General features: G+C 45.1%; 1 long non-coding RNA gene across 3 annotated transcripts in view; it reads left to right on the top strand.

Moving 5' to 3' along the window:
* The window catches only part of LOC103680212, a 73,206-nt gene that overhangs the window by 58,041 nt on the left and 4,259 nt on the right, over nt 1-10,906 (top strand). For all 3 annotated transcript variants that reach the window (XR_573073.2, XR_573072.2, XR_005834534.1), the window contains 2 exons: nt 6,624-6,682; nt 7,614-7,692. This is a non-coding gene — a long non-coding RNA (uncharacterized LOC103680212). The remainder of the gene's footprint in view (nt 1-6,623; nt 6,683-7,613; nt 7,693-10,906) is intronic.

Genomic DNA, 10,906 nt, shown 5'->3' with positions numbered 1-10,906 from the left:
CCCCCCCCCCCCCCCCGACAAAACTAGGGCTCTTAGGAGAACTGCAGAGTTGGATCGTAATTTTCTGTTTCAAGGCCAGGAATCTTGGTTGAGGAAAAATAATGGCGATAAGGCAGAGAATAAGCAGGAGTCTCTGTCTGCTACCCCTTGAATTAGGGAGACCAAAAAAAGAAAAAAATGGATGTTTTGAACTCAGAAGTAGAAAAGAAGGTTCTGGAGACCTAGAGGAGAAAGAAATCCACGGCAATGACTGAGCCCAGACCTGTTGGGGTGTGGGGGCATAGGTGTTAAGTGAGGGCTGACAGATGGGTACTCCCCCGCCCCCAAGGAAGCCAATAGGGCACAAGGAGGTAGCTCTAACCAGCTGGGCTTTACAAAAATACACCTAAAGGGGGGAAGATTCAGTTGTAAATCCGTCAATTTGTATGTAAATTAAGATTGATATGTAAATTAGCCCCTAACCCATCACAAGGGCAAACGGTAGGGTTACCTTCCTTTAACTCCACTGACATCCTAAGAGGTGTCATGGGGATTAAAATATTCTTGTAGAATGAGGGAAAATCAGGACTGAGAGGAAGTTTTACAATGTGATTTTCCCTGGCCTAGGTCCCCAACCCTAACACCCCAAGAAACACCAACGATGCTTCTATTTCTAAACCTTAATCAGAAGGAATTTCCAAGGATGTCTCGTGAATTCCATGGACCCACATCAAAATCTCAACTCCAATAAGGAGTCAGAAATATTACAAGGTGCTAAATCGGTTCTTCTGGTATTATTTAATATAAAAACTTAGATTTTGGAATCTCACCATGGCCAAATTTGTTAGGTGAATCTATAGTCTCAAAACATTGCTTAACTCTCCACTCAGGTGAGTGTTCAGTGTTTATTCATTCTGACCTGGAAGCAAGGAGATTAGCTACCAGGTGAATCCTGGCCAACACGTGGGATGTGAAGGGATGAGGAGGTCGTCTTCATAGTCATTGAGTTGCTGTCCAAAAGTAGCAACCACAGCCAAGGCCATAAATCATGGTCCATTCACCTCACCGTGCTCTTCCTCACCCTGCGAAACATGGGAAAGATTCAGTCCATAGGCAGAATAAAAATGATGTTTGAATAACTCTGGTAACACCCTCCTGATACTTCAGGCACCACGCACAAATTGGCGTGTTCTCTCTCATAACCGGTAGCCTTGTAATATCGTACATCGATATCTCAGTTAAATAGAATCACATGGGTGCCGGGGTGGCTTTTTCAGTTAAGCGTCTGACTCTTGATTTCAGCTCAGGTCATGATTTCAGGGTCATGGGATTGAGCCCCTTGACTGGCTCTGCGCTGCGGGTGGAGCCTTCTTGGGATTTTCTCCCCTTCCCTCTGCATCCCCCGCCATCTCTCTCAAAAAAAAAAATAGAATCACACTAGAAGAGAACTTCGGTTCATCAGGATCATACACTTACTGCAGGAAAAGGCAAATATCCAAGAAAATAATTTTTACTTTGCTAAGTCTTTTTGTATTTTAAGCTATTGTTTGGATTGTGTTTTGTTTTGTATACTGTTCAGAGGAAATCGCAGGAGGTGAGCACACATTCAGTCTAATAGCTTTCATGTTTTCCAGTTACAGTCATGACAATGAAGTCTGATCTCTGGAATGATGTCCTCAGACACTGCAACCTCACAGGGATTCCTCAGAACATGCCATACTCATTTGTGACCCTCCATCTTGTGCTGTTCCCATTCCAAACCCTTCCTTGTCTAGCTCAGTCATTTGGGTCTTGCCTATGTTCCTCCCACATTTTCTGCCTCCTTTCACTCACCTCCTTCCTTCCTCTTCCTTCCCTTTCTCAAACTTACCTGCCCAGTTGTTGTCTCCCCTCCCTAATCGCTATAGGCCTGAAGTGTGGATCACTCCTTAAGAGACAGCAGCTGTAACATGGCCTCCCACTGAAAACTGTTTTGTGGGTGTTGTTCTTATGTTCCCTACCTGCACAGTGAACACTTGAATTTTCAGACGGGGTGACCTACTTTTTTGTTTCCTCACCTGGAGCTAGGGTGGTACTTTTACATGTAGTAAAAAAAATGAGCAACGATTATAGTAACAGCTGAAACTTTTGGCAGGCTTACTGTGTGCCAAGTCCTGTGCTGAGCAATATGCATGAATGAAGACTATTGCTATTTTGCAGACGAGAAAATAAAGACAGGGAGAGGGTAATAATTTTCCCAGATCACAGAGCTGACAAGTGGTATGATGGAATTTATTCATCACATTCAGTTCACTAGACTCTCTCTTTGAGAAGAAAATGGCTTTATGGGTATTTTCACATATCTTTTGTTTTTTAAAATTTATTTATTTTAGAGAGAGAGCATGCAACTGTGCATTGTGGGGAGGGGCAGTGGGAGAGGGAGAGAATCTCCAGCAGACTCCCCACTGAGCATGGAGTCCAATGCTGGACTTGATCCCATGACCCTGAGATCAGGACCTGAGTCGAAATCAAGAATTGGACGCTTAACTGACTGAACCACCCAGGCGCCCCCAAAACTGGTTGCTTTTTTAAAAAGAGAAAGCCATCTGCCTTTCCTGAGTGGTAGTCAGTCTGTGGACACATAGTATGATTGCATTTCGGAAGTCTCACCACATTAAAAAGCAAGACAAGATCAAAGCTCAAATATGGCCAACATCTCTGCTCATTTGAATTTAACATTTCCAAGGTACACCTATTTGGGGGAATCTTCCAGTTTATTGGTATGGTTTAACTAACAAAATGTAAAACTAGTTCATGAAGTATTTCCTGTAATTTCGTATACCTGTATTAGGAGTCCAGTTCTTTCTTTTTTGAAGCAAAAGAAACAAAAAACATTTTCCCCATTGAATGCAAACTGGTGCAACCACTATGGAAAACAGTATGGAGATTCCTCAAAAAGTTCAAAATAGAACTACCATATATATGATCCAGTAATTGCACTACCAGGATAGTAACCCAAAGAATACAAAAACACTTATTTGAAAGGATACATGCACCCCCGTGTTTATTGCAACATTATTTACAATAGCCAAATTATGGAAGCAGCCCCAGTGTCCACTGGTAATGAATAAAGAAGATGTGATATATGTGTGTATATACATACATACACACACACACACACACACACACACACACNCACACACACACATTGGAGTATTATTCAGCCATAAAATATAATGAAATCTTGCCATCTGTGATAACATGGATGGAACCAGAGGGTATTATGCTAAGTGAAATAAGTCATTCAGAGAAAGACAAATACTATAGGATTTCACTCGTATGTGGAATTTAAGAAACAAAATGAACAAAGGGAAAAAGAAGAGACAAACCAAAAAACAAACTCTTAACTATAGAGAACAAACAGATGGTCACCGGAGGGGAGGTGAGTGGTGGGGGATGGGTGAAACAGGTGATGGGGATTAAGAGTACACGTACCATGATGAGCACTGAGTCATGTATAGATTGTTGGATCACTATATTGTACACCTGAAACTATTATAACACTGTTAATTATACTGGAATTAAAAAAATTAAAAATAAATAATTTTAAAATTGAAAGCAAAAAACTCCATTTTTTCCCCGCATTATCTTTTTTTTTTTTAATGATTTTTTATTATATTATGTTAGTCACCATACAGTACATCCCCGGTTTCCGATGTAAGGCTCGATGATTCATTAGTTGTGTATAACACCCAGTGCACCATGCAATACGTGCCCTCCTTACTACCCATCACCGGTCTATCCCATTCCCCACCCCCTCCCCTCTGAGGCCCTCAGTTTGTTTCTCATAGTCCATAGTCTCTCATGCTTCATTCCCCCTTCTGATTACCCCCTTTCTTTTATCCCTTTCTTCCCCTACCGATCATCCTGTTCTTATGTTCCATAGATGAGAGAAATCATATGATAGTTGTCTTTCTCTGCTTGACTTATTGCACTTAGCATCATCTCCTCCAGTGCCGTCCATGTTGCAGCAAATGTTGAGAACTCGTTCTTTCTGATAGCTGAGTAATATTCCATTGTATATATGGACCACAACTTCTTTTTTTAAATGATTTTTTATTATATTATGTTAGTCACCATACAGTACATCCCCGGTTTCCGATGTAAGGCTCGATGATTCATTAGTTGCGTATAACACCCAGTGCACCATGCAATCGTGCCCTCCTTACTACCCATCACGGTCTATCCCATTCCCCACCCCCTCCCCTCTGAAGTCCTCAGTTTGTTTCTCATAGTCCATAGTCTCTCATGTTTCATTCCCCCTTCTGATTACCCCCCCTGCAGTCCCTCTCTTCCCCTACTGATCTTCCTAGTTCTTATGTTCCATAGATGAGAGAAATCATATGATAGTTGTCTTTCTCTGCTTGACTTATTTCACTTAGCATTATCTCCTCCAGTGCTGTCCATGTTGTAGCAAATGTTGAGAACTCGTTCTTTCTGATAGCTGAGTAATATTTCATTGTATATATGGACCACAACTTCTTAATCCAGTCATCTGTTGAAGGGCATCTCGGTTCCTTCCACGATTTAGCTATTGTGGACATTGCTGCTATGAACATTGGGGTGCATATGGCCCTTCTCTTTACTACGTCTGTATCTTTGGGGAAAACACCCAGTAGTGCAATGGCGGGGTCATAGGGTAGCTCAATTTTTAACTTTTTAAGGGACCTCCACACTGTTTTCCAGAGTGGCTGTACCAACTTGCATTCCCACCAACAATGTAGGAGGGATCCCCTTTCTCCACATCCTCTCCAACAATTGTTGTTTCTTGCCTTGTCAATTTTTGCCATTCTAACTGGTGTAAGGTGGTATCTCAGTGTGGTTTTGATTTGAATTTCCCTGATGGCTACTGATGTTGAACATGTTTTCATGTGTCTGTCAGCCGTTTACATTTTGACATTTGTTAATGTCATGTATGCCAGTAGCTACTCCAGTATATCCCCTCTCTTCCACTGATAAGTATTGCCCTTTTGAGCCAGTATTAGTCTTAACAATTAGTGTTTTGTGGTTTGTTCTAATAAATATGTGGTCAGTTGAATCTCTTACTTACACTTATTAGATTATTCTTTTGTTTTCTTGCTTATTTTTCTATTTTAATTGAAATTGTGCTAAAATCAGAAAATTTGGAGCAGATGGTCTTATGTACATATATGCTGTCTTCCCATCCAAGAGCATATCTATAGCGATTTGTTTTGCAAATAACACCTTAATCTTAATACATATTCTGTCCCCTAATATCTCTTTAGCAACAGGGTCCAATTCTCTTTGTAACCCTCAGTAGCTAAGTGAATGTTGTGCAGAAGCTTCTCTTCACACTGACCTAGCTTTGCTCGGACCTTAACCTTCTTTCTCTGAGGCCAGTAAAGTCTAGGAGGCCTGGTTTTGGTCCCTTTCTTTCTGACATCCAGAACATAGAAGACAGCTTTCTGGAAATCAGCTGCTTCCCTTTGGTAGAGTCCGTATCACTCCATCCACCCCTGCCCACCCATTTTTGTCCTTCTACCAGCATCTGTAAAACACTTGGGGATCAGGAGATGTTCAGAAAAGGTCAAAAAGGGGGCACTTGGGTGACTCAGTCGGTTAAGCATCTGACTTCGGTTCAGGTCATGATCTCGGGGTCCTGGGATTGAGCTCAGTGGGGAGCCTGCTTCTTCCTCTCCCTTTGCACCCCCCCACTCATGCTCTCTCTGTCTCTCTCAATTAAATAAATATTAAATCTTCAAAAAAACATTGTAGTGATGTTATCACAGGTATATGCATTTGTCCAAACTCATTGAAATGAATACGTTAAATATGTGCATTTTTATGATTAAGTATACCTTAATGAAGCTGAAAGAAAGAAAACAAAGTTTTTGGTAAATTGGTAAATTTGGTAAGCTTTGGTGAATTAAGTCATATGGTAACTGGATCCTTTAAAGAATGGCCCACTTGTTCACTTAGTCCTTCTGTGACTTGGCTTTTGGTGACATGGCTCTTGATGAACTGACTTGAAGCCAAATCCGAGACTTCTAATACCAAGCAAATGAGGCAGGATTTTTATCCACGGGTAGATCCTCTTTAGAACTTCCCCATGGAAACCAGTGCTTTATCATGAGAAGGAAAATTCTGGGATTTTATCCTCACAGAACCGTGCGAACAAATCACTCTTAACTTTCCCTTTCCCTGGCCTTTCCAGTTCCTTTCGCCCTTTACCTTCCTGATAACAGGCTAGATGGGCAGAAGGGGTGGGAAGTGTCAGGGGTCTAGTACGGTTTGGGGTCTGGGTGGTAAAGCGGAGAAGCACTACAGGGCCCTTGTGTGTAACGCCCTGCATCTCACAATCCCTGATACTTGCCGTGAGCAGCAGCTGCTGGAGAAGCCCCAGACGTCTGCCGGCTTGTGTGGCTTGTGTTCCTGAGCTCCCAGAAGGAATCTGTGTGAGTGCTGCTATGGCAACCCTCTTCAACCAGTGGGAAGTAGAGCTGAGACATTTCCGCCGGCTTCAGCTCTGTCAAGGAGGGGGAAATAAGAGACAGTGGAGGGAGGGAGAGTATCGTCAGTGCCAGTAGCTATCTGACCGCAGTCAGAGGAGCAGTCTGTAGGATTCATACTCCATTTCTTTCCAGCAGGCGATGAGCTTGCAGGGCTGCGCCGGGACAAAGAGGAATGATAAGCCTCGCCCCTGGTAGGTACTGGGGGGGTCGTCATTTGCCAGTCACTGGGGTAAGGGCTCGGTATCTGTTAGGCCATTTCCTTCTCACGACAGATAGTAATATTTTCATATTAGATTTCAGAAAACAGACAAAGAGCATTAATTTGCCCAAGACTCAGACCCAGAGCTTCTGTGCTTTTTGCTTGGCTATTCCCAGATTCTGAGATCAGGGCCTCTGTTGTATGCTTGCTGGTTTCCTTTAAATATCTCCTTTACGGGGGCTGCTGGCTGGCTCCGTTGATGGAGCAACTCTTGACCTCAGGGTGATGAGTTCAAGCCCCACATTCGGTGAGGAGCCCACTTAAAAAAAGTCTATTAAAAAAAAACTTCAGAAAAATAAGGATATCTTGTAACACAAGCAGGGGGAGTGGGAGAGGAAGAAGCAGGCTCATAGCGGAAGAGCCTGATGTGAGGCTCGATCCCATAACGCCAGGATCACACCCTGAGCCGAAGGCAGACGCTTAACCGCTGTGCCACCCAGGCGCCCCTACATCGCATTTTTTTTTCAAATTTCCTTGCCTATTAAATGGGGATAACAATGATGCCTATTGAATAGGATTTTTATGAGGATGAAATCAGATAGTTCATTGAAAGATTAAGAAGACCTGGTACATTATATAGCCTTTCTCCTTGAGGTTTACATATTACTCCTGTCATTAATATTGTAGTAGGAGGAGTATAAATGATATTCTCTGAAATGGTCTTAATTGGTGAAATGAAAAGATCAGGATCTGTGTCGGAACCCAGTTTTGTTATTTTAGTCCATGAAATCTCCAAGGCTGGGAGCCCCTGCCCTTAACCAGTGTGCTTTGTATATGGAGTGGTTGATTTCTTGTGTGGAAACAACTGGTCTCCATCCCAACAAACAAAGGAAAGTACTTTGCTAAGTGTTCTCTCTCTTCAGGAAGAACTGCTGAGCTCGCTGCCTGGAAGACACCACGCGCCTCCAGGCCTGCCGCACACCGCTGAGCTGGCGGACAGAGGTAAGCGCGTGGGAGTGGGGAGAAGGAGTGTGGAAGGCGGGGTGGCTTCACGGGAAGGAGGCCAACTGTGGACTCACAGGGTTGCAAACCACAGATCTGCCACATACTGGCTTTGTGACTTCAGGCGGGTTGTTTCAGCTGTCTGAGTCTCATCTGAGCAATGGGATCATAATAGGGGTTGACAAGGCTGAAAAGAAGATGAAATGAAGGAGTTCATGTAGAGCACCCGGATCAAGGCCAGGCTCGCTGTAGGTGTTCAGTAAACATTAGCTAACCCCGATGATGCTGATTAGGAGACTGACCACAGCAGACAGAATAAAAAAGTAGGGGCCATTGGAAAGAGCCCACATCTTCCCTGAAGCCGGGAAAATTTTCTCAGTACTCCAGGCACAGGTGTGGCTTGAGCTGTCACTGTTAGAGTCCGTGCCCAACCACCAAGGCCCGAGCGGGATTAGAAATCCAGCAGCGAGGGACTGTCAGAAAGCCAGGGAAGCAAGTCCCTCACTACTGTTTCCTGTCCTCTGATGATGGGACCGGGAGTTGTCAGAGACCATAGAAACAGAGCTGTACCCAATGACTGTTTTCAGATCCAAGCCGATCCCTGGTGCCAGAAGACAGCCTGCTGGGCATTGTGTTACCGAGACTCATGCTTCTAATAAATAAAAAATGTAGAGCTCGTTGCGATTGCTATGTCCAGTGCTCTGAGGAGACCTTAGTAACTTGACTAGTTTGCCTCCGTGACGAAGAGGGCGTCTCGCTCCACTTCGTGAGGGAAAGTGGCTCCGAGTGAAGTGTGTCGCTGTAGGCCCTCCTCCAGTAGCCGCTTTGCCCGAGAAGGAGGAAGAAGGGGGAGATGAGAGGGCAGGATTACCAGGGACCCTCGTCTTCCTCAGCTGGGTACTCTTTGGGCTCTGGCAGATTTGGCCCACACATGGTGAGCCGGCAAAACACTCGTGGGAGCGCCCTTACAGAAGCTGCGGAGGCCCCGCGCCCAGCCTGGGAGTCTTTGGGGTCTACGGTGAGGGAGTGGGAGCAGTGTCGGATGAGATTGGTCGCCTGGCAAAGATTCCTAGCTTTGTTCATGCCGCTCCTGCTGGTTGTCGAACCCAATTAAACCTCCACCCAATGAAGCTTCAGAATGAGGTTAGGTCAGTTGGTCAACCACACAATCTGGATCTTCACTGAGAAATTTCTGGGCACTGAAAAAGTGGCTACTGCAAAAATAGCAAACTTGACTGTCCAAAGAAACAATGTCAAAATGGCGATTAGGAGGGGCGCCTGGGTGGCACAGCGGTTAAGCACCTGCCTTCGGCTCAGGGCGTGATCCCGGCGTTATGGGATCGAGCCCCACATCAGGCTCTTCAGCTATGAGCCTGCTTCTTCCTCTCCCGCTCCCCCTGCTTGTGTTCCCTCTCTCTCTGGCTGTCTCTATCTCTGTCAAATAAATAAATAAAATCTTTAAAAAAAAAAAATGGCGATTAGGAGCCCTCTTGTGGACTTTCTGGGCAAGAGCTTTTTCCAAAGACAGCTCTGGGCCTTGTTGCTCAATAACGGGGTCCTCAAAGGAGGAGATTGATGTGCTCCCCACTAAGGAACTCTGGGCCAGTACCAGGTCATGGGGGACGTGATAGATGGTCCTACTGGGGTGTGCCTGGTGACGACTCTCTGCCTCTCCTGGTGAGTCAGGAGATGAATCCGGGAGCCCCGAAGTCTTAGTGTCTTTAGTCAGCTCAGGACAGAATTAGTGGCCCGCTGTTGGGCTTTCGTGGATACTGAGCGCATGAACGATGGCTGTGAGGCAATCTTAAGACCAGAAATCCCAGTCATGTCATGGATGCAAGCAGATGTCTCAAATCACCTGGTGGAGGTGGTTCGAGAGTCTTCCGTACTAAGATATAAATGGTACATACAGGAATGAACAAAACTCGGCCCAGATGAGGTCTCCTAACTCCAAGAAAAGATCTCAGGAGTGTCTCTCTGGTCCCTGGCGTATTTCCCAAGGAGACACTGCCTCCACCAGCCCAGTGAGGTCCCAGATATGAAGGCTTCCTGGACGACCAACGAGCCTGTTCACGGTCGGCTCCTCCTGGTTGACTACTGACAACAGAACAGGGTGCCGCTGCCCCCCCAAGCTGAGAGAGACCTTTCCCTTACCGAGTGTGGTAAGGGGTGCTCCGTATGATGGGCAGAGCTCCGTGCCGGAGCGGACAAGGGGGGAACATCACAAACAGGCAGATAGTGATTGCCAACCACACACGGAGACTGAAGTATCCTTTACCCCAGAGCAAGCAGATATGCCTCTCAGATCCACAAGAAGATGGCCATTGGGAAGTCAGTGTAGGGAAGGAAAAATTCTTTCCCTACCCTTCAAGGCCTTCTAGCTGGACTAAATTAAACTTACATGAGACAGGTTGATAGGAAAAAAAAAAAAACACCAAACAACCAGTGTCCTTACGTGGGCACAGAGGCCCAGTAATGAAACTGAGACCTAAAGAAATGACCGAAGCAGATACGATAAACTTGTGAGGAGTTGACAGGATAAAGAAAACAGGTGTTTGGAGCTTTAATTAGTGGGGAATTCTAAGTGGAATTTAGGCTGAGGTAGTAGATTAGGAAAAAAAAAACACCACAAGGTTTTTTTTCTACAGTTTTCCGGCTTTAAAGTCTCTATCTCTGGTTTCAAGGGTTTTTTTTTTTCACCTCTTAGTACAAGGAGGGTATTTTTCTCAGGGGAGATCTGATTCTTGCTTTCTTGGGGACAAGATGGTCTGAGTATCCTTATATGAGCTGTAACTTCTCTTTAAAATTATCAGTATGCCAAAGTGGCACGTTTTGGGGTGGCTGCCCTTGGCCCCACATCGGAAACCATCCTAGATTGGGCCCACGTGCATGGGCTGCCACTGCTGTCGGAAGAAAACATGGGGAAAAAAAGCTTCTTGGTGTTGGTTCTGACGCTGGTTTCTTGGCTGTGACACCAAAGTACATGCAACAAAGTGGCAGTAAACTAGTGGGACTACCTCACCCTAAAAAGCCGCTCACAACCACGGAAACCAGCAGAATGAAAAGGAGAAAATATTTGCAGGCCATATGTCTGCTAAGAGGTTAACATCTAAAATGTATAAGGAGGGGCGCCTGGGTGGCGCAGCAGTTAAGTGTCTGCCTTCGGCTCAGGGCGTGATCCCGGCGTTATGGGATCGAGCCCCACATCAGGCTC

This window comes from Ursus maritimus (assembly GCF_017311325.1).
Source record: "Ursus maritimus isolate PB19 chromosome X unlocalized genomic scaffold, ASM1731132v1 scaffold_X1, whole genome shotgun sequence".
NCBI lineage: Eukaryota > Metazoa > Chordata > Mammalia > Carnivora > Ursidae > Ursus > Ursus maritimus.
This window is presented reverse-complemented; position numbering and strand designations above follow the sequence as displayed.